Raw genomic sequence first — 27,852 nt, forward strand, 5'->3', positions numbered from 1 at the left:
AAGAGGAAAAATGATCGGCCACCTGCTACGACACGACCAATTCATCAGGAACATCGTAGAAGGGAAAATAAACGGAAGGAGAGGTAGGGGAAGGCCAAGAAAAAGTTATATGAGCCAAGTAAAGGAGCATGCAGGGGCCGTGTCGTACCAGGATACTAAAGGGCTGGCTTCGGATCGACCAAGGTGGAGACAACTTCATCACGCTGCACCGACAAGAGCCCACAGCTCTTAAATTGAATGTTTGATGAAAAAATAATAGGTCAGTTTGGGTAAGTAGTTTTCAAGTAGGACTCATCCTTAGCTCATCTACTTATATCAGCGAATACCCGAAACATCTCAGCGAAGCTATATAAGCACTTTCACTGATTGCCCGCGTGAGTTGCGCGTCGAAGCCCATGTGAGCGCGCCGCGAGATCGCGCGGATCTTAAGTGCAGTGCAGTGTATTTTTTTGTGATAAAGGTGAGTTTTGGTTTTTGAGGATGATTTGGGATGAGTATGTAAAAATTAAAAAGGATGTTCTTTAAAATTAATTTAGAATCCATTTCTAATATATTTATTTCACATTAATAGATCGTAAGTAAATAAAAATATTATTTAAAAAAAAAATTAAATAATTATTATAATTATTACAATATCTCCATTGATTGATAATTTATTTGTCCATTAAATCCTACATCAAAATAATTTTTTTGTTTGATAAAAGTTTGTTAAAAAATATAGTGTTAGAATATATAAAAAAAGTACGTCGAAGTATATTTTTTTTCACTTAAGAAATGTATTTTGATTTCTAATATTTTTAATAATTAAAAATGATAGTCTATAACTAATAATAATTATGATTCCAAAATATTTAATAAATATATGCCCTACTTACTGTTTACTGCAGGTGCAGTCTACAGATATTATTTTTATCTTTACAAAACAACCTGTTCAAAGAATAAAAATTCGTTCTAACGGAAAACAGTGCGTGTGAAATTCGGGCCGCAATAATGGCGCGCATCAAATAGACATCAACGGGTCGTCAGCGGGCATTATTGTTTGCCTTTGTTGCTTATTTTATATGCTTTGAAAATGCAATTCTTAGTGTTACATAATATCTGCTTCCAAATTTATATGGAAAATTGAAACTTATTTATGTTTTTTAGAATTGTGTCAAACATATAATTGAATTAAAAAAAGTACAACATTTTTTCTCAAACTTTGGACATCAATCGGTACTAAATTATTGGCTTAAAAGTATACGAGTCATATATATATATATATATATAGTCATATTACTAAACTTAAGGTCTAGACAAGACAATATCAGAAATAGAAACTGTAATTTAGAAACTAACTAAATAAAATATTTTACATGCACAATCAAATCGATTTCTGGACATAGGTAGTTGTATACATAATAATTGTTGGTAGTTAGTAATTGAAACGTGAATTTAAAGTAAAAATCATACGCAACATGTAAATCGTTTCCAATTTGTTACGAAACAAGGTAATTGTTTGTTAGTTAAACACCATTTAATTTGTCGGACACAAATTGATTGACCAGCAAACTGAATAAATTGGACAATAATTAATGCTTCTTGATAAGTCAATGTTTGCTTTAGGTCTATTTTTAATTATTAGATACTTTTTTTTTTTTTTTTTTTTTTAATATATTTGTTCCAATTCATGTTACTGAACACATGTGTTACATGTCGTGTTTATGTGTTGTTTGTGTCACTCATAAATCAAATCATATGTCAACAAAATTAGTAGAACATTTTCCGACTTTCAAAAATAAAATATTGTTTTTTTTTTTTTAAATACGACTTTAGGCAATCAAAGCCATACTACATAACATAATAATCATCGAATAAAAAACATTTAAAAAAATTCCAGTGTCAAACTCTTTAGCTACCAACGCAATTTTCTAATCAACATTCAAGATTGAGCAACCCTTTGTTTCAATACAGACAATACTATTTAACCACAATAAGCATTTATGAGCTTTAAGCTTTATTGCACTTAAGTGATGCGCAAGCACGTCTATTAAAAGCTTAGATCTTGTTTAAATTGATCAATCAAGACAAGACTCAACCTTACTACTCGACATTATAGTTTAAATTAGTATCACAAGCGTCGACACTTAAGAGCTTGCTACCGCTATCCCTTTGATGCATTAGGTGTGGCTAAGTTAGCAAGCTCGTATCTGTCAAACCTGCGCTTGAAAAGAAGACTTTAAGATAAGACATTAAAGTCGAAATTTCTAGTAAATCATAAGTTAGATGTGTAACGTGTTAGGGGCGCGTGAGTAACCTTTTGCCAGGGACGATCCTATGAATGCTAAATAACTTGAGTTGATACGTCTAGTAGATAAACTGATATTAAACGGTGACGTGATAATTATCGATTTGAATTAATTCAAGTCCAATCCATTAGCTATAGCATATATAGCATAATGTTAAATATCCCTGTATGGTTTTAAATATAGGTATATCATTTTTTTTTTACTAGCCTATTATGGTGTCCCACTGCTGGGCAAAGGCCTCCCCCCTTGTCTTCCACGACTCCCGATATAGTGCCTCCTCCGGCCAGTTGTTGAGAAAGGTGTCTAGGTCGTCCCGCCATTTCCGTCTGGGCCTGCCGGGTCCGCGCCCCTCTTCTGGCATCCATTTTGTGGCTATGCTAGCCCATCTGTCTGGATGCATGCGGCAGACGTGACCGGCCCAGTCCCATTTGAGCCTAGCAGTCTTCTCACCGACGTCAGCAATGCGGGTTTTTGCGCGCAGCGTGGTGTTCCGGATACGATCGGTCCTTTTCACACCTAAAATGCTGCGCTCAATAGCCCGTTGGCAAACCTTCAACTTGGACTTCTGACTCTCTGTGAGTGACCATGTTTGAGCACCGTAGGTATATCATAAATTAAAATATGTATTTTACTAAACATTTAAATTTATTACATCTCATCTTCCTCGCGTTGTCCCGGCATTTTTGCCACGGCTCATGGGAGCCTGGGGTACGCTTGGCAACTAAACCCAAGAATTGGCGTAGGCACTAGTTCTTACGAAAGCGACTGCCATCTGACCTTCCAACCCAGAGGGGAAACTAGGCCTTGTTGGGATTAGTCCGGTTTCCTCACGATGTTTTCCTTCACCGAAAAGCGACTGGTAAATATCAAATTATATTTCGTACATAAGTTCCGAAAAACTCAGTGGTACGAGCCGGGGTTTGAACCCGCGACCTCCGGATTGCAAGTCGCACGCTCTTACCGCTAGGCCACCAGCGCTTTTAATTTCACATTTAAATTTATTACAATATGTATTATGATTTATCTTGATAATGTTGTTTAGCCCTATGATTGACGCATTATATAAATATCTTTATACTGTTATGTATTGTACAGGTAGTCAATCTTTATTAAAGTTCATGATTAATGATGTACCTAATTTATAAAAATAAACCCGATTGCGGTAAGGTGAACATAAATTTTGGCGTCTATTCGTCAATCTCTAAACACTCTTTCGGCGCGATTCGGAAAATAAATTAGAGATTCACTAGATATGAAATAATAAAGATATGTGACGTCCCACGGGTAAAGGTACCTTTACCCGTAGTACCTTATAGCGGTTGGCGCTCACGCTATTATTAACGCCGCTCCAATTAATGTTGGATGGCGCTTTCGTCGCACAGCGCCGCAAATTATTACTATGCGACGTAAGCGCCAGCCACCATAAGTTACTTTTTGCTGTGGAACGTCACAATATCTTTACTATTTAATATCTAGTGAATGTCTAATTCATTTCCCGAATCGCGCCTTCTATCACTCCCACAATTGAGGCGTTTAATTAGGCCAATTTTCGTTGTCGACTTGTTTTTCGTTACATTTGGAAAAAAAATCTGGGATGTAGAGCTCCTTATTATCCTCACAGGCGTTAAGTCCACCATTTGTACTATCGTGTGCAATAAAGATTTAATAGATATATCAGATCAGTAAAAAGCTATTAACTCACTCGGGATGAAAGGGAATGCTAAGGTCGCCTAACCGGTAGTTTGCAATGTCAAAGGTCGTGAAAGGAAAAGCAAGTTCGACGTACTATCTTCGCCATCTTGCTACAAAACTACTACTAAAGGTACGGTGGGATTCGGACTGCACTTTTTATGCAGCAGTATTGCGGCACGATATTTCTACCATTATCAATTACTGCTATAAATATCAATCTGTGCATGACATTAATTGTGACATTCTTTAATTCTTATTTCTAAAGCTTGTTACACACAAGACTACATGAATGATAAAATAATGTGGAATTAATTATGATTCGAAATGATTAATTATTTATTAGGTATATTTTGATTAATGATGAGGAAATAGATAATCCAATGTATGTGTTACTGTAAAAGCCCGTAATACGGTAAAACCTAAGTTTTACCGATGCCGATCGGTAAAAGCCCGAAATGTTAAATAATATTAGTTTACTTCGGGCTTTTACCGACACTGATTCGGTAAATCCTAGGTTTATACCATGGCGACCGGTAAATGTTGAATCATGCACTGGTTCTTGAGATTATTAGATGAAATTTGTTGTAATTTTTTTTGACATTTAGATTATATTCTAGAAACATTCTAGACTTGTATTTTTTTAATAAAAAATTGACGATTTTTTGTGAAATTCTTAGTATTAAATTTAATCTGTATAATAATTCTGTATTATAAAGGAATAATATTAACACCAAGAATATGCTCTGCTAGCTTAAGATACCACCACCATTATTAAGTGCTTGTTGCTAGGCCTACATGAATTAAGTATATTTGAACTTTGAACTTTAGAAACGAATTTAATATCTCTATCTTGAAGGGTAATAAACAAAACTTATCGTCGATTATCTATAATCGAAGTGACAAAAAATGCGAGTTTGTATCTGCGGAATTGTAAATTTTGATGTTAAGTGTGAATTTAAGAAGTGTGTGTATTGCCATACGATAAATCAATAAAATAGAAGTACCTATTACTGGACATTTAATTTTTAGGACTGATAATCATGGGCTCAAGGTCAAATCAAGTTGAGATAAAAAAATATATACGCCTTTAGGCCAGGATCATCGCTTATTGAAGCTTGATTTAAAAAAGGCATTGATTTACAATAGGCCGATATTGGAAACTAACAAATTTACCTACTCAAAACCCTACAAAATCTACTAACACATACGATCTCATTAAACCAAGACTAGTAGCTGGCCCATTAGCATAAGGATGTGCAGATCAGAGATACAAGTCACAATAGGCCGACCATACATCACTGCTCAGCGATACCAGAGACAAAGTTACTAGTAAAGACTGTCTTTAAAGAGCTTTTAAGATGGTACTGGGTTGACTGTAAGGCAGGCTTCTTCTTAGTCGCTCACACTTGACAGGGTGTAAGATTGTAACGGGCCAATTTGAACAATGATCTAGATATCCACTAGATATAAAACAGAAACGATAACAGATATTTAAGAAAGTTATGTCAAATTTGACATTTCTGCGATTCCGAATGTCCTCTTGAGCGATCTCTTTAAGATTTGCTTAAGATATTACTTAGACATCCAATGGATATTGGATATCCCAAAACGTCACAATTATTGTAGCGTGAAATGACAATTGGTTTCTCGAATCGAACTGCAAAAGATAACTAGTTGAGAACTAAACTATAACGTATCTATTAGATCTCGAACTGTTCTCGTATCTAATAGTAATAATCACGTTTATCGAATTGACCGGTTGGTCATTGACAGCTATAATCGCAGTTCATCTTTTTCCATAAATTCATGTGCATGGCGTTGCGAGAACCCGTTCAACCGGCCCAAAGCAATCATTTAAGGAATAAGTACTTAACTTATCAACACAGTGATTTGAATGCTTAATATTGCCAGCAACGCGCTTGTAACACCGCTTGTCTTGTGAGGTGTGCTTGTAAGGCGTTAAGATCAGTACTCGGTACGTTACGTACCGAGCTTTAATTTTATAGTTTCTCCAAAAAACTGACATGGGAATGTAGATGCTATATCCTCTGTCTAAACATGCCTTATTTGTCTTATTATTTCTATGTGCAATCGGACCGGGAGCCAAGGATCAACAAAGACACAACATTCATAGGGCATTCAAGTTTGCAGTGTAACCAGTCTTTATTAAATACTTTTCTCTGATCGCTGCCGACCGATATAGAAAAGCGTAAATGCTTATAGGGACGAGTAGCTGCGAGGCCTTCTAACATGAAGATCTAGCATATGTATTATGTATGTCTTAAACGAACTGTCAGGCAGAATGCAGCGATAATGTATATACATACGGTGAACGTTTTGTTTTATGACTATTGCATAAGGGGCAAAAAAGTAGATTAAAATTTTATAGGTAAGTACAGTAATTTTCTTTGCAAAAAATACAAAAAAAAGTACCCATATTTTTATACTTGACTGTATGTTCAAATTAGCCAGAGTGTTTTATGAAACAAAGTAAAAGCTATGATCTAGGTTATAGAATAAGTAAAGCACCAAAGATCTAGAATCAGCATCTTTCATTTGCATCTTGTGTTCTAGTCATTTCATCATTTCCAATCTGCATAACGAATCGTGGGAAAAGGCTAAGCACATACTCATTTCATTAGGTATTTAAATTAATATAGTAGCTTTAATATTAAATTACAGACATTTATTAAACGTTACTGATGTAAATGTACATATTTATAATTATTTACTCGTATACAAGTGCTTGAGACTGTGCTATTAGTTGCCACCAGCCACGGAATATATATAGCTATGACTTCGAAAGACGGTCTATATGACTGACGCTTATCTTACACATATCACTGACAGTTAACCCTTCTCCATAAATATACACCGCTCGCAGCTATAAATATTGGCCTATACATAAATTCTCGTCATAGAAAAAAGTTGGGATGTTATTCTCGTTTGTTGGTTGCTAGTTTCAATTTTAATTCAAATTTTACAAACAAGCTAAAGGGAACGCGAAACTCTGCGTAGGTGGCGCCACTACCACAATCTGGGGGTCTATCGCGAAACAAGAAAATCGTTATCTAACATCTCTGTCACTTGCATATTCGATCTATAAAGAGGCAGATAGCGAAATTTCGGATTCTCGTTTCCCGGTAGGTCCTCTGTAAACAAACCGCCTTGATGCATCAATGTCATATTTTATTATCTCTAAAAACTTGTCAAAAACCTGTTAAAGGTACAGTATGTATAAGTTACTCTATGGTTTACTAAAAAGGCTAGTGCTGCATTCTGGTGGCAGAACATTGCAGTAATATCCCCTATTATTAGAATTAGTTTATCAACCACAAGGACGAATGCCTTAAGAATTAAGGGACGAACGCCTTAATTAATAAAAAAATGTTTGCTTCGGCATTCTCTACATTAATCAAGAAGGATTCAAATGTGTAGACAAAATGTTTTATGATAAGACCAGAAAGCAGTCGAATTTAAATAATATTCATATCGTTGACATAATTTATGTTTAAAGAATTTAATTACCTAATAACCTTGTAACAAAAACAACGAAAACTACCTATTTTGTATAAAACTCTTTTATTTATGAATGTTTTTATCGGTATTGATTGGCAACAGTTCTATAAATACTATTGAATAAACCGTTTGAAAAAATATTTTATTAATTTCACTGTACCTATTTGTTTACTATTGCTTTTTGATAACTAAAATATTAAAAGTTAATTTAAGTTTAAGAACGGTTAAGCAATTTCATTTCTGTTGCACTTCCTACCCTGTCACATGACAATAATATGAGATCTCTAGAGGCTTTTTTTAAATTACTTTTGTCCTTGTCTGTACCTACATAAATACTTAGGCGGAATAGGGAAAATAACGCGAAACTCTACGTAGGGGGCGCCACTACCACAATCGGAGGGTACACCACGAAGCAAGAAAATCGAAATCTTGCATTATTCGATCGATAGAGACAGATAACGAAATTTCGATTTTCAAGTTTCCCGGTAGGCCCTCTCTGTAAACAAATCGCCTTGATGCATCAATGTCATATTTTATTATCTGTGTAAACTTGTCAAAAAACTGTTTTAGGCACAGTATGTATAAGTTACTCTATGGTTTAAGATGTGCTAATACTGCACTCTGGCAGCAGAACATTGCAGTAATACCCCCTATTTGAGGGCATTGAACTAATATGAATTACCCGTAACATATCGATATTTAACTCGAACGTCATCAGTAAATGTCATCCGGTCAAATATCCCAATATCCTTATGACATAATTTGGCATAATCATAAATCTTTGATATCATTAAATAAAAGTTAATATCTAATGTCTAACAAGTCAGTATATGTATTACGTAAGCTAGAAATTCCAAAAAAGTCTATTAATTAGTCTAAGCCTTAAATGGCAATACAGTTGAAATGTCAAGCGGTCACGCCCAGTATGACCATAATGACCATATTAATCCAAATTTGACTTGAGCCATCTTTGTCACTCAAAGATTTGAGTAGGTATGTAACTTTTGATAATGTTGATTCGATCAACCATGACTAAAGTTTATTTCATGAACAGTCAATTTTTTTTTGTTCAGATTACATCCTTATTAGTTATCCTAGTCAGTTTTTTATTTGTTTGGAATTTTCTTTTTTGTATCAAAAACAATGTCAAAAACTTTCGTAACATTTGCCAAAATTATGTCAAATTAGCGAGTTCCAAAAGTAAGGATTTTATTTTTATTTGGAATCTTTATCATTAAAAGTACTAAATCATAATTTCGAACATGTACAAAAAGCAAAGATAACGAAGACTTGTGTCTTAATTAATACAATTTTATTATTATATAATATATAATATAAATATTCTTTATTTGCTTAAAATATGGTACAATGAGATGGTATAGATAACATATTTCTGCACTAAGACATATTTTGCTAGTTAGCATGCAAATGTACACTTAACCTAAACTTAAACCTATCTAAATTCTACTTAATACTATTACATGCAAACAAGTCATCTATACTGTAAAACATCTTAGTTACCAGCCAACGATAAAGTTGAGTTTTAAATAAATTAAGAGGGAGATCCTTAACATTATCTGGAAGAGCATTAAATATTGGCTATCAATAAATCTGTCACAAATAATGAGGTAATCAAATACATAACAATAGTGTATTAGTGTACAAATAATGAAGCGATATAGCACAATAGCATATAATAATGTAACAACTATACGACCCATCAAATGTCACTCGGTCAGTGACGAGATAGCCACAATTAAAACAAAAAGCGAAAGCATACATAATAGCATAGTGTCAAATGTGAAATAGGAAACAATATGGCAACAATTAAAAAAGAAAACAATGAAAGTGTATTTTTTTTATACTACGTCGGTGGAAAACAAGCATACGGCCCGCCTGATGTTAAGCAGTCTCCGTAGCCTATGGACGCCTGCAACTCCAGAGGAGTTACATGCGCGTTGCCGACCCTACCACTCCTCTCCCTCGAGCTCTGGCAACCTTACTCACCGGCAGGAACACAACACTATTAGTAGGGTCTAGTGTTATTTGGCTGCGGTTGTTACTGGTTGTTATCATTTGCATAGTGTAATGTAATGAAAAAAAAAATGTTCTTTATCTTTCTTCAAGAGAAAATTGTAACTACTACACAACAAGCTTTTTATCGCTAAAATCCGAACTTCCCATAGAAATTTTTGGTTGTGAAGATAATAATATTTCAAAAGAAGATATGTGTAGTTGAAACAAAAACAATTCAACTTAACGATAAAAAGATTAAATCGATACCTACAGAAATACTAACAAGGTGATAGCTTACACTGACATAATGTAAACAAGCACTTACTACTTAAATTTTAAAACACTTTACGTAACTCATGTCAAGTAGTCAAATTTTGATAAATTGTCTATAGATTTGATGTTCTCGTACGAGAATGGATGGAAAAGGTATTGCTCTTCAACTCTAATAAATGAGGAATGTCTTTTCAAAAGGGCTTATTTCTCAGAAAGCCATACAAAAGCAAGCCCTTTTGAAAAGACACTCCTCAAATATGACTCATTTCAAAAATGTTGAGTGGATTATTTCCTTAAATATTTATACTACGCACATTTAGCATAATAAACGAATACCACAACACAAAAATTTACATTTTAAAACTAGTTTACACAATACTTACAAAACTACACAGATTTAAGTAATTAAAAGTAAAACAGTCAGAGGCATAGATCATAGCTCAGAGTACTGTAATGTCAGAGGTCGAGCGAAAGTGGAGATGTTGCGTGTTCTTACGTAACTATACTGTCGCGTGGTCACCATCGCGTCAACTGTCCAGATGTGAACTCTATTTCAATGATATAAGGTATATTGTTGAATATGTCAGTGTTACATTGGGCGAGTGGGTCAGTGGGTAAGGATGAGCTGCCCGGTTTTTTGTATATTTGTTCAGTGTTTGAGTTTCAGTCATTGTCAAACTTTTACTAATATTTGTGTCATGTAATCTGTCATATTTGACATACATTAATACCTACCTTAAAGACTAAAAAGATTTTAATTCAAATTTAACGATTTGCCCATTACTTAATAATAGCACAAAGGTTACCCAAAATTACCCTATTAATAGTTTAGCTATTTCTACCGACTGGACTGTCGCTATTAGATATACCGAAGCGGCCATGGTGGTCAAAAATATCTAACCATTCATTTTAACATCGTGATACAGTATGAATTATCTCAGATGATTTTTTCGGGCTCGGGCCCTAATCTGTTAAACAAAAGCCTTTATTTCTTTTAAGAGCGGTGTTCAGCGCGTGCCAAAGCAACCATGGCGTTTAAAAAGCAACTATTGTGGTAGTAGTAAGGTTCAAATTTTTGTGACAGCTCATTCAGGGAACAATCAGGGTGGTCTCTTCTTTGGTGATATCAAAACGTGTTATCTCCGAATGGGGTGTTTCATAAATTTGAACCATATAAATAGAATGGTAAATTTGCTTTTTGAACGGGCTTGTTCCTGTTACTTATATCGGTGCTATTAGCAGTAAGCAATGTAACCACTGCATAAAGGAAACAATACCTTTTGTTTAACAGATTAGGGCGCGAGCCCGAAAAAAATCACCTGAGATAATTCATACTTATAATAGCTTTGTTTAGATATTTGTGAACGCCTTAGCCGCTCCGATAAATCTGATGGCGACTGGACAGTAAAGAGTAAAAGCGAATACGAATAGGTTAAATAGTACCGCGAGAATAAAATGTGTAACTGTGTCACACATCTTCCGTGAGAGAATTCATCTTAGACAATAGCGACCTCAGGGGGCCGGTTCGAACTTTACTTGGTCTTATTTTGAGCGCATGTGCATCACACGCGTAGAAAAATATAAGTACGAGCGAGATGTATTGCGTGTGTAATGAGATGAAAAATGAGTTTATATTAAACTGAAATAGATGTCATATACATATATACCTATTAAAGAAAAAGTGACCAAACCCTCTTCTGGCCCAGTCCGGATTTACATAGTAGTGTAACTATTAATAGGTCAAACCAAATTGTCAGTAAATAAGAACAAAAAAAACTATACTCATCCTTTTCTTTTGGGTGCTAGTAAGGTAGTTGGGTGTAAGACATAGATAGTATGATTATCTGTCTATGTTTGAAATGAGGCAGTCCTTTGACAAACTATAATTAAAAACGCAAATCAAAGTATTTAGTAAAATAATTTGATTTATTCCCTCGGCAAGCTCGGTTTTCCGTATAAACGTAGTTACGCTCTCGTTTTAAAACGAGTAAGTACTTTGTACTTACAATAGGATAAGCCTTGATATACCTCACGACATTGTATGTGCAAAGTTTCATAACAATCCTACACGTAGTTTTAAAATGAAAACAAAACTCCGTTTGTATGGGAAGGTGAAATTCGGCCGAGCTTGGCGCGTTAAAATCCTACACTAACTACTGCAATACGCATACTTAGATCCATCTTATTTAAACGCATAGGTACATTCATTCACACAAGTAGGCTGCATATCACCAGCATGTGAATGTTTATTTACTTTTTTTTATTTTACTTTTTTAGACTAGGTAATATTATGAGTATTTTGAGTCGTGAGTCAAGTCGCATATACGACCCCTTAATGACTTGAGGCTTATAAAAAAGACTTCGCCATAAAATTTTATTTTTCTTTCAATAAATTGTGGCTTTTTATATAAATTATTTTGTTTTATTAGCTGTAGCTATTATCATAGGGCACAGTAGCTCTTTTTGTTTAGTTTAACATGAGTTATTGCAAATTTCAATTGCCTCCTCATGAGATTATCAGACACGAGTGTTGACATTTAAAGTTCAAACATAATATGCAGTAAACATATTGATTGAAGAATTGATTTGACTAGTCAATATACATTTATTAGATGACTCGGTTAATGGACTACTTAAATACTACAATGTATGGATATTATCCATTGGGTAACAAAGCTTAAATACTAAAAATATTAGTCAAAAGTATGAGTCTTTATCATGTGAAGATTAAGACGAAAGAAGATATTCTTCATTGTAGGTATTATGCGATAATGGTTCTAAAAGTTCTTTTTTAGGGTTCCGTACCTCAAAAGGAAAAAACGGAATTATAGGATCACTCGTGCGTCTGTCTGTCTGTCTGTTTGTCTGTCCGTCTGTCACAGCCTATTTTCTCCGAAACTACTGGACCAATTAAGTTGAAATTTGGTATACATATGTAAGTTTGTGACCCAAAGACGGACATATATCGTAAACAAATACATTTTAAACACGGGGCCACTTGGGGGGTAAATGAGAAAATTAAAAAAATAAAGTTTTTCAAAATATATCTTGTTACATATCAAATGAAAGAGCTCATTGTGAGAATCTCAATTTTTTTTTTAAATAATTTTAGGATAAATAGTTTAGAAGTTATTCAAGAAAATAGGCAAAAAATGACCATTCCCCCCTTTATCTCCGAAACTACTGGGTCTAAAATTTTGAAAAAAATACATAAAATAGATCTTTACCTATAGATCACAGGAAAACGTGAAGCGCGTTTAAATTGTGTAATGTACGGAACCCTTGAAACGCGAGTCCGACTCGCACTTGGCCGGTTTTTTTCTCTCGAATTAACAAGCATAAGTGTCCGCTAAAATACTAGTTAAACTTTAACGCTAACTTTAACTTTAACGTTAGCTTTCGGTTTACTTTATTGCTTTGGATAATACATTTTGTATTTCATTACGTTCCCTTTGAGCATTTCTGCTTTAATTAACTAGTGGAAACTGTTTTGGCTTGTGTTTTATTAATATTAATTAATTTTGTGTAAGATTGTAAGCTGTTTGTTTCCCAATAAAAAAAAAATAAAAAAACCACTAGACCAGTGCTGAAGCGAATGTTGAAATGATGTTCTCTAAATAGTGTGCAATAAAGATTAAATATAGGTATATAATTACGGATGATCGTTGCACTTTTGTCGTCTGTCGTACGTGTCATGCATCACTTACATGATAGAAAGTGAACGGTGATACGATATAAGCTCGACCATCTTTGGTCCTCATGGACCTCAGGTAACGAAGTTTTCCATCAACGTAAATTGCCGTCTAAACGCTCAAGAGGTCATTTAACATGAAACACTCTCCCATCTTAGAGAGACCCCACACTATTAGCGTCTCGCGAGCGTTGGCGTCTAGTTAACTCTATAGCTGCTACTCAATTGACTCGACGCAACGTGTGCGCAAGTGCGCAGTGACGTCATTTTCCATAGCGCTGACTAGACGCCAACGCTCAAGTCTGGCCTTTAGCGTGTATCCCGGTTACGTCAGTTACTACTTAGTAGCCCAGAGAGCCGACCGCGAAATCGGAAATCGAAACTTCGTTATATGCATCCCTATCGCTCATGCAAATTTCAGAGATAGAGAGGCAAATAGACGAACTGAGTTCGTGATAAGCCCAGACCCCTCAGAGTCCGGTTTCCGACTTTTTCTCCCCTTCGAACCGTTTTCAGCATCTCATTTAAGGCCATTGCATGTCATACATCACAAGGTCATGTGAATAATTGACTAAATACCAAAACTCCTTAGTAAATGAATCAGGTATTGTAACCGCTATTATTAAGGAATTAGCTTATTTTCCCACGAATCTGATCTGAATTTAGTATTGTTAATGTTCATTTTGTCTTTTGTGTAAGTCTTTAAGTCTGCCTGGGAGTTTTAGATAGGTAATTGGATTACAATTACTCAAATAATGACAAAATATTATCATGTAATTACAATTACTTAGACAATAAAATCCTTGAAAATAAAAAGCCTTGAAAATCTATCAGTGTTATTAAAATCTGTAATCTTTTTCATGCTATATAGAAAAAATAAATAACTTATTGTTTATTATTAAGATACTTATATCTAAAGGTTTATTTAAGTAGGTACCTAAGTAGGTAACTTGTGTCAGATAAAATAAACTTTCCAAAACCTTTTTTTTCGATACGACCTTTAACCCCTTAAGAAAAGAGTATACTTCCATCTTAAATGCCGGCAACACACTTGCGAACTCTCTGGTGTTGCAGGTGTTCATGAGCGATGGTAATTGCTTACCATCAGGTGATTCGTCTGCTTGTTTGCCTCCTATATCATAAAAAACCGGACAAGTGCGAGTAGGACTCACCCACCGAGGGTTCCGTACTTTTTAGTATTTTTTGTTATAGCAGCAACAAAAAATTTAACCGTCTAGCTATCACGGTTCATGAGAAACAGCCTGGTGACAGACAGACGGACAGTGGAGTCTTAGTAATAGGGTCCCGTTTTTACCCTTTGGGTACGGAACCCTAAAAACTAGTCACTGATTCGATGCTTTATAAAATCCTGTAGATTTTACAACAAATCGTTACATTCAAAACCAATAAATATCAAATGATATTGTATCGTATATTTTCATTCAAAATTCCCATCATTATTCTTGTGTGCACCCTTTATATTGGTATATTTAATCAATCATTCACTGAAGGTCAATGAACTTTAAACTGCAACTATAAGCCGCAAAGCATCTTCAACAAGTCTTTCAACAATACATTCAGACAAAATTGAAATGAAATGATTTGCAATGTGAAATTACAATTTAATCACATTTAATCTTCATAAAATAACTATTCAATTTCTATAATCGATGAACACACAATATACACGTCTATTATTTGACTTTTTAAATAGAATATATTGATTGATTGATTATATATTGATTACTTGTCGGTGACTGTCAGACAAATGTTGTTTGACTTGCTAATAGTAAACTCGAGAACCAGTTGTAAGCCCTTGGCCCTAAATGGTAAAAAATGAGCCGTCAAAGCTGATATTCTTTTATAATTTTATTAAATGTTAACCGTCCATCAGCACTTTTGTAATCATTTATTATTAACAAATATTTATACATAATCATCACTTGTGTATTAGTAATAAATTACGTTGCGTGCTGGATTATTAGGTAAGTTTAGGTTTAAGATAAAGTTAAGTTGCATATCAACAGCTAACACAAACGCAAAGGAGCCTCGTCTGCCAACAAACCACTGTGTGGTTTGGCAAAAGAAAATATGTATTTAGTTGTAAGTAAGATCTTTGAATAAACGTTTATTATTTATTTATTTTATTTATGAGGAACTAAGTCGTAATTTGTTTGGTAAACATATGCAAGCAAATTAGTATGGGTCTATACTAACTGCTCGTAGAATACGAGTCATTATATTTCGCTTGCCCTTGTCCCATTCACTTGGGGTCGGCGCAGCATGTCTTTTTCTTCCATACCTCTCTGTCACCCGTCATCTCATCATTCACTTGCGTTAGTTTCATATCATCTTTCACACAGTCCATCCACCTTTTCCTCGCTTTTCCTCTCCTCCTACCTCCCTCCACATTCATTATTTTCTTTCTCGTCACATGACTTTCATCCCTCCGCATTACATGCCCGTACCATGCTAGGCGATTTGCCCATACTTTTTCTGTTATGGGTGCAACTTTCAGGCTTCCTCTTATATACTCATTCCTTATCCTATCCATTCTCGTCACGCCACACATCCACCTTAACATTCTCATCTCCGCTACATGCAATTTCTTTCCATCCGTCACCTTTAGGGCCCAACACTCTGATCCATACATGACGACAGGTCTTATGATCGTTTTATAAATTTTACCAATGAGGATATAATAAGATAGAGCGGTACTGTCATAGTAAATTTTGTAACCACTGTAAATTCACTGCCATCTATCGACATACTTCAAAACTAAAAATGAAGATTTATAAAAATACGTTAAAATGTATTTAAATATGGATAAATGATTTTTTTATTTGTATTAATTATTTTTATATGATTTTGACCCATGTTCTTTCACTGGTATGCGTTAAAATTATAAATAACAAACGAAACAGTCAACGCCCTCTATACGAGAGTTGGCCAAAACTAGTGGCGCCATCTGATCGAGAATCAAATTTTCGTGATTTTCGAGGCACGTTTTTTCCTTAGACTGTATCCATCTATTACGGAGTTATATCTATCTTTGATTTTACCCATCAACCGAAGGGGCATACGGGCGTCACAAATCGCTCGTAGAATACGAGCATGTGTTCGTATAAAATACACGCTGTATGTGTACAATATAAAAAAAATTCGAAGTGGTGTATTTTATCAGCATAATAAGTGTAACAAAATTATGTCCTATCGAAAAAAAAAGGTTTTTTGAACCAATGATATAAACAACAGTATTAAACATACCTATCATGAAAACTTGTTGTACTTTTGGGACGTTTACCTAAACTGTTATATAGTCACATCACAGAAGACCTATTAAGCTACTTATGTTATTTGATTGGTAAAATATGAATCAATTTGTCATAATAATATAATACGAGTAGCAGTATCAAAGAAAAACCAGTAGGCGAATAATAAACAATCATCATATTTTGTTGGCTCGAAACATTATATTACCGGTCGGGCGATCACAATAGGTCATTGCTCATCTGTTATTAGGGCTGTCAAACCTTTCACTATGTTGCTTTATTGAATGGTTATAAGACAATCAATGTCGTTATAGGTCTCAGCTCTGTTAGTTATGTCAATTACACTTTGCCTATATTTACGAGATATCTTAGGAAGAAGAAAATCCGCCTTTAATAAATAATCATCATAATTTGTTGGCTCGAGACATTACCGGTCAGCCGATCACAATAGCTCATTACCATCTGTTATTAGGGCTGTCAAACCTTTCACTATGTTGCTTTATTGAAAGGTTATAAGACAATCAATGTCTTTATAGGTCTCAAGCTCTGTTAGTTATGTCAATTACACTTTGCCTATATTTACGAGATATCTTAGGACGAAGAAAATCCGCCTCTAATAAACAATCATCATAATTTGTTGGCTCGAGACATTACCGGTCAGGCGATCACAATAGCTCATTACCATCTGTTATTAGACTTATTAGGGCTGTCAAACCTTTCACTATGTTGCTTTATTGAAAGGTAATAAGACAATCAATGTCTTTATAGGTCTCAGCTCTGTTAGTTATGTCAATTACACTTTGCCTATATTTACGAGATATCTTAGGACGAAGAAAATCCGCCTCTAATAAACAATCATCATAATTTGTTGGCTCGAGACATTACCGGTCAGGCCATCACAATAGCTCATTACCATCTGTTATTAGGGCTGTCAAACCTTTCACTATAAGTTGTTGTATTGAACGGTAATAAGACAATGAATATATTTATAGGTCTCAGCTCTGTTAGATATGTCAATTAGCTTTGCCTTTTTGACGAGATGTTTTAGGACGGAGAAAATTCGCCCTTAAACATATACAAATGACACAGGTATTAATTACTTTGGAGATAGGAAAATGGAAACTTTACCTAAAACTTTACTTGTATTTCAAAAAGGTAGTATTTATATTATGCAGTACACTGAAAAGATATGAATGAAATAGCTTCGTCAATTTAGCACCCTTGATTAACATAAAAATGATACCAAACATGACTACATAGATAAATATTTTTTCAGTTTTTGGGTTGCACCCCGGCTTAAGACAAAATTGTGCGTAAATAAAATTACTGGCTGCCCTCCTGCTTAAACGTCAATCTGTGAGTCGAAAGGCAGAAGAGGCAAGAGAAAATTTATCATATTTGCTTTATAAATAAGTGTACATCACGGACTATACGATTTGTCAGATAGTAATGTCGAAGATGGTACCAATGACACCAAGTAACAGCCATAAAGAGAGATGGTAATGCCACTAAATGACCGATAGCTTTCGAAGCCGATGGCGCTTGGTCTTTCACGATTCCGTGGCAAAGTATGTGTTCGTAAATGAAGTAAAAAATACCTAATTATAAACAACAAGTTTTTCTTGAAAATGTATAATCCGTTTTATAAATAAACTATTTGCTGGCACCTGAATTCGCTAAAATTGTGAAACTTTGCAAGTTGCAACGCATAGCAACGTTACAACAAAGCAATGTTATAGTGCCATCAAGCTGGCTAGGAACTCCTGTATTAAAATAACGCAGCTTCTTGTGTAGATATAGAAAAGTAAAGTGCTAAAGCTTGTACCATACATCAATATTTTTGCACAACTTTTTAAATGTCAACTCCGCTAAAAATCATTATCTGATTATTCCATTTCAACACTAATAGAACATGTGTGCCGTGTCAGACGTGTGTAATTACGTACCGTACCGATTGCATATGTCCATGTATGTATGTAAATCAACATTATTAGTATCGTATCGTCCACATCGTTAAGAGTCATACAAACCTAGCGGCCGCCATACAGTCAAAGTTACGCTCTCGTTTTAAATTTGAATATACATATGTATCAATAGAACTACGAACACAAATTGTATATTGTTATGTTGTATAAAATTATAATTATATGGTTGACATTGTATATTATAGTATGGCTGAGGCTGAATTGACGTGTAAAATTTGTACAATTTTATCAATAAATGTATCGTATCTTATCTTATCATATACTCGTATCTTTGTCTTGTACCAGTTTCCGTTGCTAGAAATTGAAAAACAAATTAATGCTAGTTATACAATACTTCTACATGCTCTATGTTCTTTGTATAACATTTTTAGCAACAAAAACTAGTAGGTACCAGACAGATGTATGGTAATGTTCATTCAGTTTCATGTAATTTAATAAATTAATATTTATTTTTGGTTTTTAGTTATTTTTTTTAAGATTAGTTTTATTTATTTCAATTTAGGTTTAAGTTTCATAGGTAAGGTATTTTATTTCGGTTTTATTTATAAGTATATTAAGTTTGTAAGTAATTTGTCTCTTTATTAAATACATATTTAATGAACGCCTTTTTAAAATGAGAGCGCAACTTTGATTGTTTGGGAGTGGTTTTTTGACTTTTGGCGGCAGGTTAGTGTGACTCTTAACTGATAATTGGTAAAGTGTTAGTACATTGGAAAGATGAGATGTTTGCTTTCGTGAAATTAGTAAATACAATCAAGTTGGTTAAGCTGGATCTTAAATTATAATCAGAGAACACATGTTAATGAGGTGTGGTTATTACGAAGATGTTGAAAGCAGCAGGTCATGTTTCTTATAATTTGTTACTTTGTACTATTAAAATTAAATGCATTGCAACCGTTTTGTTTAATTACATATATATTTCGACGACCGGTCTGGCCTAGTGGGTAGTGACCCTGCCTGTGAAGCCGATGGTCCTGGGTTCGAATCCCGGTAAGGGCATTTATTTGTGTGATGAGCACAGATATTTGTTCCTGAGTCATGGGTGTTTTCTATGTATTTAAGTATTTATATATTATATATATCGTTGTCTGAGTACCCATAACACAAGCCTCCTTGAGCTTGCCGTGGGACTTAGTCAATCAGTGTAAGAATGTCCTATATTATTTATTTTATTTATATTCATTTGTACGTTAGTCAATGTCTTTTATATGAAGATGAATAGGTAGGTAAGTATCTGTCTTCTGCTTAATCATTACATTGTACGCACACTGATAGTGTTGTGTTCCTGCCGGTGAGTAAGGTTGCCAGAGCTTAACGAGGGTGCGGAGTGTTAGGGTCGGCAACGCGCATGTAGCTGCTCTGGAGTTGCAGGCGTACATGCTACGGAGACTGCTTAACATCAGGCGGGCCGTATGCTTGTTTGCCACCGACGTAGTATTTAAAAAAATGTTCTTTTTTCAAAATGAATAAAGCTAAGAACCACTAGTCTACTACTACCATCGTCAGCATCGTCAACTGACAATAGTCAGTCAAAAGTGTTGATATTATTATTATTACCCATGCCCAAGTAAAAGTCAGTTCAAAGCATACGTACCTACGATATCTGACGAATCATAGAGAATCCCAAAGGGCGCGACCTAGATGACAATCACTAAGTAAATTGTTAACAGCAATCAAAAAGTAAAAACGTATCAGATTGACAGATGTGATAGAGAAGTCACGTGGTAATTTTTTAGGGTTCCGTACCCAAAGGGTAAAAACGGGACCCTATTACTAAGACTCCGCTGTCCGTCTGTCCGTCTGTCCGTCTGTCCGTCTGTCTGTCTGTCACCAGGTTGTATCTCATGAACCGCTATCTATCTATCAAGCTAGACAGTTCAAATTTTCACAGATGATGTATTTCTGTTGCCACTATAACAACAAATACTAAAAAGTACGGAACCCTCGGTGCGCGAGTCCGACTCGCACATGGCCGGTTTTTTACATAACGATTGGCGTTAACGATTATGATTAAAGTTTCGATATCGATATCGATATCGATATCGAAATTCGAATATCGATATAAGTATACATTCGAGTATCGTATCGTGTAAAAAAAATCCTACAATACCTTTGAATGTATTATATATGTTATTAAGTTCATGTTACTAGATTATACGTACGCAATAAATCTTAATGCCAAATGTAAATTCAATCGTGGGAATGTTTACCAGGAAAGACAAATTAAAACCTTAACTGAATCTGATTATTGTAATTGCAAACATCATAATTGCATCTCAATTAAATCAAATACCATATTAATGAGATAGTATTTATAATGAATGGACTCTTGAAAGGGGAATTTTATCAATGATTTAATTATGCGCGAGTATGTTCATATAATTAATGTCTTGTTAGTAAGATGCAAGGAATGCCGGTTCAATGACTATAGGTCACAAACCTACCTGCAACCTGACTCCAAGTTTGAATTCTTACATTCAGTCATAGGGCGGCACAGGGCGGACACGCTATACATCAAAAATCACTTGCGTTTCTATGTGTGAACGGCACGTCTGTACACGCGGCATGCGTCATTATGTGAGTAAGTTGCTTAAAAACAGTACTGAGCGGACGGCAAAAGGTCGCTGTCGCGGGGCGAGGTAATTCGAGTTGGTGCGGAGCGGTGCGTGGCCGTTCTGTATGATAATACTATTACTTATTCTGTGGTGTGCGTTCCATAAGTTCTTATATGTTCGGAACTATGACATTTTAAGATTCCGCCATTACGCACACGATAATAGTTTAATGCATTCGTTGCGACACATGTGTTAACTGAATGTGTAAGTCTGAAAAGGCCACTTACGCAAGGAAAGTAAGATTTTACAGGTGCATAATCATACTAAAATAATTGACATTTATGTTTTATTTGTGTGTCTTAGGACATATCATGTCATTCAATATACTCATTGTAATTAAAGTCAATAATAGTTTTGCCTTCACAATCTGCATCATTCCGGATAGAGAGGCTATCTATTGCGATTTAGCGTGGCAACGTGGCGAGAGTAATGGGTATTTTTGCATATGGAAGGGCGCTGGTCGAGTTCCTTGACTAGATTTTTTTCAAAATTAATTATATTCATAGTATTTTTTGTTTACAAAATTTATTATATTTTATTATGTCATTTATACCCAACGTTCGGAGACTCGTGTTACTTAATACGTGTTAATATGCTAATTTCTAACGTAACTTCTTTGACAAAAATGAATAATGATATGCTAAAAACCCATGAGAAACTCAACTGACCATTGTAAATCATGTAAATGTCTACAATAAAGGTCACACATCACACACATCCATACATATATACATACACACACACTTAGTTCCTTGTCATCGCAACTCTCATACAACTTCACTTAACACCATAGAAGTCTCAAAACGACATAGTGGTAATATTCGTAAACCAAAGATAAGTTAACAATAAAGAACTTTAATGTATTTTTTTACATTAAAGGGAGTGGGAAAATTCACCGCCTCGGACAAGACTCAACTTGTGACATTTCGGAACACCGGTCCGATCGCTCTTAACCAACTCAGCTACCAAAGCTTACCAAAAGCGTGCGACTCTTTCCATTCCTTTCTTTTTTGTTTACACGCCTTAAGGACACGCATAGCGATATCTACTGTAGAATGTTCTATCGTCAATCTACATACCCAGCGTTCCTAATCAATTGTATATATGGCGCCACAGTTTGCTAAAAAGGTCAGATCTGTATATTTTCTATAGAGCTCTGACCGCGGAGGTCAACCGTAACACCATGTACGGATTAGTTACCTATAACATGTACCTTGTACAGTTTGATAAAATGAAGATAAATGTTCACCTACTGTATTTTATTTGGAAATTTTGATGTTATTTCTATTCAGCGGTGTCAACATGGTTGCATTTTTATCATCTGTCACTATGCTTGTCACTTTCGCACTTACGTACTTGTTAGAACGTGACAGGCATGGTGACAAGCGATAAAAAATGCGACCGCGCTGAGCCTGCAGAATCACGAGCTCTTTCGATCCTAATAAGAGAAATAAGTGTCCCAAGATTTTTATTTCAAATTCAAATTCAAATCACTTTATTGCCCAAACATGATAGTACAAAAAATACCAATACAACAATACAATACAAAAGTTCTAGTTTAAGTATAGTGTTAACTTTTTTGCATTCCGTTACCATTTTACATAAAGATAAGATAAAGAAAGTTTATTTTTCAAGTAGGCATATATAACTCGTACAATGCGCTTATGAACGTCAAATAACGATACACCGGCTCTAACCCTACACCACCCAAGATGATTTAAGTAGTTTTGTATGACGGTTCCTAACAGAATGGAAGGACAAAAAATGTACTTATGGATAATTTTGGGTCAGTTTTTTCTCCTATTACGCTCGAAAGAGCTCTGCCCGCGCAGCATGGTTTCCCCTATCACTAAGTCCGTCACTTTTGCACTCACATACTTGTTAGAACGTGACAGGCATGGTGATAAGCGTACCGTGCAGACTCCTGGATTCTGAGTAGTCAAATCTAAAAAAAGTGTAGTGTACAACTTTAAAGAAGTAAAACCATTATTTAAAACCCTTTATATAAAAATATAAAGATAAGATAAAGATAGATAGATATAGATAGATAGATAGTTCATTATTCAAGTAGGCATATTACAATGCGCTTATGAACGTCAAAGAAAGCTACGCCGGCTCTAACCCTACACCGCCCAAGAAGATTTAAGTAGAGTATGACGGTTCCAAACGGAATGGAAGGACAGAAAAATGTATGGATATATTGGGACAGTTTTTTCTCCTATTACGATCGAAAGAGCTCTGGATACTATGTAATAACATAAAAATACCCAAATCTAAAAAAAAGTGTAGTGTACAACTACAATAATGACCCATTATTAATGCGCTATAAAAGTATAAAGATAAAATAAATATAAAGAAAATAATAATAATTAAATTCGGATATATAGAAAGTTTATTATTCAAGTAGGCATATTACAATGCGCTTATGAACGTCAAATAAAGCTACGCCGGCTCTAACCCTATATCGGTGCCAAGAGAAGATTTTAAGATTTATAAAGATCTTAGACCTATGTGGCTAATCGGCATCGCATTATCTACAACAATAAGGAACGCGACTTCGTATAGATGTTGTCAGTCTTTTTTCACTAATCTCTGGTAAAGCCCAACTAATCGTTTTCAAACTATGACTCATTAGCAGCTGTACAGTAACGCACATGTAACTTTCACTCACACCCAAAATGTCATATCTACACTAAAGTTTTAAACACATACGTCATTTCGCGTCTTTAGAGTACTCAGTTGGCAAACTATCCGATTCGTCTCGCCTAAGCGAAAGCGACTCGTAATATTTGTGTTTGTCTATAACACCCTGTATAGTTTATGTAATTGTTTAGGTCATACGATGAGTTTACGATTAGGATGAATGAAAAATTGCGTAAGCGATTGTATACGATTTAGCGTGATAGACATGAGAACTTACCTCTATAATAAAGTTCAGCTAACCTGTACCTACCCCTAGGGTAAATTTCATTCGATATCGTGACGCGTTTGCGCTGTGTGTCATTTTGTATGGATTTTTGAGTTTCCAAATTTTCCGCTTGGCGCGCTGTTCAAAATCCCATACAAAAATAGACATAACGCAAACGGAAACACGCTCGTCACGATATCGAATAAAATTTACACTGTTACTTATTAAAATTCGTAGTTTTTATACTACGTCGGTGGCAAACAAGCATACGGCCCGCAACTCCAGAGGAGTTACATGCGCGTCGCCGACCCTAACACTCCTCTCCCTCGTTGAGCTTTGGCAAACTTATTCACCGGCAAGAACACAACACTATGAGTAGGGTCTTTATATTATAATTTTTAAGTTTTTCTTTTCTCAACTTTAAAAGTCGATATCTTTTCGATGTCCCGCCCTAAGACACTCAGGAAAGAGGAGCATCGGCTTCCCCGATATATATATATAGTTTTCCCAGTACTTTAGATAGAATAGTTGTATGGATGGCTGCTTGCGATTGTAAAATGTATATGTTTATTAATTTGTTTGGTATGATGTTATAATTTTATTTTGTCTGTTTCAGGTAATTATACTGGATCAAATGTAGGCCATGGCGCTTTGCAGGCACTAAGCCTACCCATTTTATAAGTCCCACTGCTGGGCGCTGGGCGCTGCTTGGTCTCGCATAACGGTTTGGAGAAAAACAGTAATAATGTTAAGAGTTTTGAATGATTTACGGTTAGTTTCACTAGACATATTGACCGGGATATAGACAAAAGGTAATCACGGTCTAAACTCTGATTTGTAATTAGATTCCAAAAAACTAACCTCACTCAGATCCTTTTTCTTTCGTAATAATGGAAAATATGTAAAGAAGTAAACTCAAATTTCCCTTTTGCATACTCTAACATTTAAAATAAATATAGATGTATCCTTTTAGCTTTGTTTAGTTTCTTAAAACATACGGAAAAAGAGAAAAAGTGAGGTTAGTTTTTTGGAATCTAATTACAAATCAGAGTACATATCCCGGTCAATGTAAGTCTAGTAATAATGTTGTTTTGTTTAATAGAGCTAATATGAGGTAACTTTTTATGTTAAGTTAGTGAGTGAAAAAAGTACATTATTAGCTCAACTTATGAGTTACGTACTCAAAATAGTACTAACTAACGATTTAATGTAACGATGTAGTTTAACCTTTTTTAAATGGAACTGTTAAGATCGTTTTGCATATAAAATAGATATGCATACATTGCATAATTTTATATCAAAAATAATTAAGAAATTAAGACAATTCTAGTATCAAAAATAAGCAAGTTTAGTACATGCAAATAAGTTTATTTTTACCCCAAAACAGAAATATTCTAGATAACCGTTTTGAGACGAAGGTACTGAGCTGAGACCGTTTTTATCCATAATCTAAGATCCTCTTTGGTAAATACACATCTTAGAGATCTATTAAAAGTAATTTAATGTTATTGGTCAACTACATATGAGCTTTGCTTTAATTGGGTATGGTAAAAAACGTAATAAAAAGAATTTATTTTTTACATTGTTATAATATGTAAGTATCAACATTGACGTCTATCAACGGGCAATCTTTATTTTTACGTGTTTATAATTGATCTGACAATCAAAATGTATAACAAATAAATAACGGCAAATTTGTTTGTTTATAATCTAGACACATCAATAACAGCCATTATATTTGCATAATCACTAACTACGATCATCAAATGTAATGATGGAAGGACTAATTGCAAAAACCAATACAAATAAAGACATCTATAATTTTTTATGCACTTTGTAAAATTTGGCAATCCCTAATTTCATAAGCTGGCCATTTGACACGAGGTCAGACAATAATAGAATAGTTAGACAGATACAATAGGTAACTACGATAGATTAACAATGTGTTCAAGTACTTGCTTTGCTGGCGACAATTGAGGAGTATTTTCAAAAGGGTTTATTTCTCCACGAACACCATACAGCAATAAGCCCTTTTGAAAATACACTCCACAATTGGTAATGAGCCAATCGTGTTGTCCCGAATTACTTTACTGAATACCAAACCAAATACCTAGGTATTTCCGAATTTAAACTGTTGTGAGACATACTAACATTAAATAATACCCCAAACACACATCTTACATTATACATTAAATTATACATGTTTCGGCGAGGCTCTCCGAAACATGTCGCGCGAGTGACTAAAACAAGTGAAATTATTTAATGCTAACCTAGGTATTTATTTATAAACTTTGTTACCTGCAGGTAAACATTTTTTTTATTATTGTCCGGGTAGATAGCTCCTACCTAGTCTAGACAAGAAAAAAATCTGTAACTTGGTACGTAAATGTGAAGTGGCTGCAACTTTTAAAATAGTTTTTCTCCCACAAAATTACAATTCTCACGTGACCGAGTCGTTTCACAAGCTCATAATGAGTGCGTGGGCGCAGAAACAAATGACTGTCTTCAAATAATAGCAACCGTTTGATAGCTCCAATGACCACTAATTAATCTTTGATGATTTTCACCTAACTTAATGTACCGGTTAATAATATGTCACTCTGTTCTTTTTTGTAAGTTTTTAGTTTAGTACCAATATTTTTTTTAACAATACATGTGAACTAAAAAAGCATATAAACTACTATTTAAAATACATATATAATAAGTTGTAGTCAAACCTCTACACTCCAGCACTTCTCAACTTAAGTGAAAAAAAACGCGTAACTTTATTATTCACAACGACGGGACTTAATCGCGTAAAATAAGTTTTAAATTTACCTCCGACGTTTCGAGGACGGCGTTGTCCCCGTCGACAAAATCAAAATTGGATAATGAGTAAAAGTCGTAAAAGTTTAAAATGGTGTGACACGTAACTTTGTATCGATTTTTTACAGTCAGAGGCAGAAGTACCTAGCTCAGAGATTGGGAAGTTTAAAATGTATAGCGAGCTACAAAATTGGATTTTATGAATAGAATTCATTCATAAAGTAACCATGCATTTTTGCATCTTGCATACACACTTATATTAGCAATAAAGTTATTATTTTGAACACCTTGCCCACTTGTCTGATGTCTTTACATCTACGCTTTAAGCATAGGATAGCTTTAACTACCGAAATTTAGTTTTAATTTATTTTAAATTAATGGTTGACACTGAGTTTTTTTTTTCAAATGTTTACCTTCATAACGTGTTCCTGTATCGATGCAGAATATTAATTTGTGAGATCCACGCATATCCATAATATTTACATAATTACATCCTTGTAGCTTGTAGCTGTGTCGTCAAAAATATCAATTTATAGGTAAGTCAATTATAAGACTGTGTGGGTGTTCGTCTTTTATTGGGTTACAAAGGTTGCTATACAATCATATAATTTGACAGCATTATCTCATTGTGTGTGAAGATAGAAGTAACTGCTCGGCCGCAAAAGCGCGACTGACGGCGGCGTCGCCATCAACTATAGGTTGGAGCGAGACACAGCGATCGGACTGTTCGTTCCCACCCCAGTCGTGGCCGGGCCGTAAACTTGTCGTACCTACACATATTTATTTTG

At 34.7% G+C, this 27,852-nt stretch overlaps 1 protein-coding gene and 1 long non-coding RNA gene across 2 annotated transcripts in view; both read left to right on the plus strand.

Annotated features, from left to right (window-relative positions):
- Positions 1 to 448: 448 nt before the first annotated feature.
- The window catches only part of LOC134747246 (mucin-2-like), a 105,124-nt gene continuing 77,720 nt past the window's right edge, over positions 449 to 27,852 (plus strand). The window contains exon 1 of the mRNA XM_063681850.1: positions 449 to 460. The gene's annotated coding sequence lies outside the window, so the exon portion shown is untranslated. The remainder of the gene's footprint in view (positions 461 to 27,852) is intronic.
- Positions 20,004 to 27,852, plus strand: part of LOC134747303 (uncharacterized) — a 131,175-nt gene continuing 123,326 nt past the window's right edge. Inside the window, exon 1 of the long non-coding RNA XR_010128313.1 lies at positions 20,004 to 20,063. This is a non-coding gene — a long non-coding RNA (uncharacterized LOC134747303). The remainder of the gene's footprint in view (positions 20,064 to 27,852) is intronic.

The sequence above is a fragment of the Cydia strobilella genome, chromosome 14 (genome assembly GCF_947568885.1).
Source record: "Cydia strobilella chromosome 14, ilCydStro3.1, whole genome shotgun sequence".
Lineage (NCBI taxonomy): Eukaryota > Metazoa > Arthropoda > Insecta > Lepidoptera > Tortricidae > Cydia > Cydia strobilella.